The sequence below is a fragment of the Papaver somniferum genome, chromosome 4 (assembly GCF_003573695.1).
Source record: "Papaver somniferum cultivar HN1 chromosome 4, ASM357369v1, whole genome shotgun sequence".
NCBI classification, from domain to species: Eukaryota; Viridiplantae; Streptophyta; class Magnoliopsida; order Ranunculales; family Papaveraceae; genus Papaver; species Papaver somniferum.
The window spans coordinates 65,140,658-65,144,474 of NC_039361.1; the positions used below are offsets into that span (position 1 = coordinate 65,140,658).

A 3,817-nucleotide genomic window follows, 5' to 3' on the forward strand; every position below is an offset into this window, starting at 1 on the left:
GGGTAGAATCTAATAGAGCATTCACCTGTTCAATAGTGCTATCGTCGTCAAAATCTAAACCAAAATGGGATAGACAACTTTCTAATGGGTCTTCAGACAAGATGTTTGGTAATGACTCCTGAACTAAGGCTTCTATCATGTTCACCTCCTCAACACATGTGTCATCTAGCTCATGAGGTTGCTTACTGACATTAAAAATGTTCATCTCCATAGTCATATTACCAAAAGATAAACTCATCACACCATTTCGACAGTTAATGATCGCATTAGACGTAGCTAAAAATGGGCGACCTAAAATCACAGGTATCTGGTTCTCTGGGTCAGGGACAGGTTGGGTATCTAGGACCACGAAATCCACTGGATAAATAAACTTGTCGACCTCAATAAGAACATCCTCGATAACACCTCGAGGGATTTTAACAGACCTATCAGCTAACTGCAGTGTCATCTGAGTAGGTTTCATTTCACCAAGTCCTAGCTGTAAGTATACATGGAATGGCAGTAAGTTCACACTGGCTCCTAAGTCAAGTAAAGCTTTTTCTACCCGGAAGTTACCTATTGTGCAAGCAATGGTAGGAGAACCTGGGTCTTTGTACTTTGGAGTTGTGGTGTTCTGAATGATTGAACTTACGTGACTAGCTAAAAAGGCTTTCTTATGGACGCTAAGTTTTCGCTTTCGCGTACACATATCCTTAAGGAACTTGGCATAAGCAGGAATTTGCCTAATTGCATCTAATAAGGGAAGGTTTATGGTAACTTGCTTAAAAACCTCCACTATGTCATTAAAGTTCGATTCCTTCTTTGTTGGTACTAATAGCTGAGGAAATGGGGCTCTAGGCCTAAAATCAGACCTTTCAGGAACCGAATTCACATCATCAGAAACTTTATCAGTCTCTTCAGCTACTGGTCCTGAGAGGTGAGATCCTGAGGGGTGAACTACAGTATGTTCACTATCGGGCATGGTTACCTTATTGTCTACAACTCTACCACTTCTAAGGGTTCTAACAGCATTCAATTGATTCGATGGTTTTGCACCTAATTCATGAACTCCTCTAGGGTTGGGTTGTGTTTGACTAGGAAACTTACCTTTTTCTCTCAAAGAATCACTTATCAGACCAACCTGGGTTTTTAACTCGGAAATAGCCTGACTATTTTCTTGTCCTATCCTGTTACTAGCTTGTAGACTTGTTCTACGGATAACTGGAATTTTGCAGTTTGCTGAGTTAACAAGGCGAGAGATTCCTCTAAACTTAGGATTTTCTTATCTGACTGATTCTGAAACTGAGCTAGTCCTGAAGGATTCTTAGTATAGCCAAAACCTGGGGGAGCATTAGAATTACTAAACTGACCTTGACTTTGGCCCTTAGACCACGAAAGGTTCGGATGGTTTCTCCAACCAGGATTATAGGTTTCTGAATATGGGTCAATCTTTTGACGGTTATCAAATCTAGTGTTATTATAAAGAGCATTGGCTGCTCTTCAATATTCTGGCCTTCCCAAAAAGGCTCCACTCTACCACTAGTCTGGCCCACTTCTAAGGCTTCTAACCTTTTTGCTATAGCAACAATTTTGGCATCTGATTCATAGCCTCCTTCTACCCTATTAACGTTTCCTCTACTTAAAAGAATTGTTTTCTGGGGTGCCCTACTATTTTCCCATTGCTGGGTTTTTTCGGCGATTTCATTAAAAAATTCCATCGCCGCATCAACAGTTTGGTTTTCAAATCCACCAGTGCATAGAGACTCAACCATGGTCGTTGTGGAATAATCTAAACCCTCATAAAGGATCTGAACTAGCCTAACCTTTTCTAAACCATGATGAGGACACTGGGATAATAAATCATTGAACCTTTCCAAATACCTATATAAAGATTCTCCCTCTTGTTGTGAAAATGTGCATATTTGCGTCCTAATAGACGATGTTTTGTGCCTAGGGAAAAACTTATTGAAAAAGGCAGATGTAAGTTGTTCATATGTCTCAATTGACTCGGAGTCCAAACTATACAGCCACGACTTGGCCTTATCTTTCAGGGAAAATGGGAATAACCTAAGTTTCAAAGCATCATCATCTAAGCCTCTAATTCTTAGAGTACTACAAATTTCCTCAAAATCCCTAACATGGTAATAAGGGTTTTCATTTTCTTTCCCTAAAAAGATTGGGAGCATCTGTAAGGTCCCAGGTTTCAGTTCATAGGGTGCCTCCGTTTCAGCTAACTTAATACACGAAGGACGGGTAGTCCTAGTTGGATTCAACAAAGCTTTCAAAGTTGCCATTTCTGGCGCTATCGGAGCAACAGGATTCTCTCCTCAGTCAAAGAACGTTCAAAAACAGACTCTTCAAAAGCCGGACTTTCTAGATTAAGGTAATCGAGACGCTTCGAACTACTAGGTTTCTCTTTAACAAATCTACCTAGTGCGTCTCTTTTACGTTCAGGCATACAATAGAATTTTCTAAATTGGAAGGGTAAGCAAACACAGATCAAGGCCGACTCAACCAAATCAAACCTATTGATTTCTAGCAAACAAAAAGCATGATGGCTCCACTTAGATTGTTTCTAGACCAGCTTCTAATCCTTCGAACGGGAATTCGTTACAATTTAAGCAAACCCCTCTGGAATCAATCCGAGTTAACGTAAGTTGAATAGAGGCGAGGGAAGCTCGGTGGAGCTTTGATACCCAAGGCCTCACCGGTATTACAAGGCGGCGCATCACGCATTCAACTTACAGAAACCGTCAAGAACTTCGAAGTATGCTTAAAAGAGTAACCAATATTTTTCGAATGACTTTCCTGTTAAGCTCGTTACCCTATCGGTCTCGTTCTAGTCAAAATTTTAGGCTTAGGTTCGCGTAGGTTACGTGTTCCTAAAGCGGGCAAGAAGAGAACGGTGATGAAATCCGAACCCTTATCTTGTATGGCCAGGCCTTGCCCTTTACTAGAAAAATAAATGTCCGTATTCAGTCCTCAACATATATGCATACGAAGGAGTCCAGTAACTCGCTGACAGGGGATTCGCGAGTGTTTAGAATCTTACCTCCCGTTCCAGACGGGGGATGAATCGGTTGTAGTCGACTCGGGCCACTGACTCCGATGTCTAGTGTACGAACCCAAGGTGCAGAGACAATATCGTAATTGTCCTCCTTCTCTGCAAACAGTTTATATTTAAAGTACCGTTTAAAAAAATAATGTCCCAAAGTCCAAAAGTCCAAAAAATAAAGAAAAATTACAAAAATAATAAACCCTAATACAGTTTTTTTTTTATAAAATAAAAAAACCCTAAACTAAAATTGTCTAAAATAAAATTGTCTTCTTTTCTGTTCTTTTTGCTTTAATCTTTAGCTCCAAGTCTTTATGAAATCACCAAACTCCTTGGCTCAATTTTCTTTATGATCCAGAACCTGTAGACACAAGATAAATACCCAAAAACATAAAAAAAAAAATAATAAAATAAAATAAAAAAATCTAAAACCCTAAAAACAAGTCCGCATCGGCGGCGCCAAAAATTGATTTGATTTGTAGATAGTGGTAAAAGTGGTTCGATTCTTATACTTGTGAAGGATATTAATTAGACTTAAATTCTAATATTAAAATAGAAAACTCACTAAAAATTATAGCAAACACAATCAAAGATGATATCAATATTAAAAGAAACACTGAGGCTAAGATTCCACTATTTTCAAAGTTCAAAGTGATTAAACCAATACTTATATTTATGCAATTTTCTCGTTTAATTTGATTCTAAAATATTGCAACAAGTAGATTTTCAAAAGTAGTAATTGTAAATACCAAGTATGAAGCATCAAAAGTCTTAAAACTAAGC

The 3,817-nt window shown here is 38.5% G+C and overlaps 1 pseudogene; it reads left to right on the forward strand.

The window, feature by feature from the left end:
• Positions 1–1,809: 1,809 nt before the first annotated feature.
• LOC113276751 lies at positions 1,810–1,909 on the forward strand (annotated as a pseudogene).
• Positions 1,910–3,817: the final 1,908 nt, after the last annotated feature.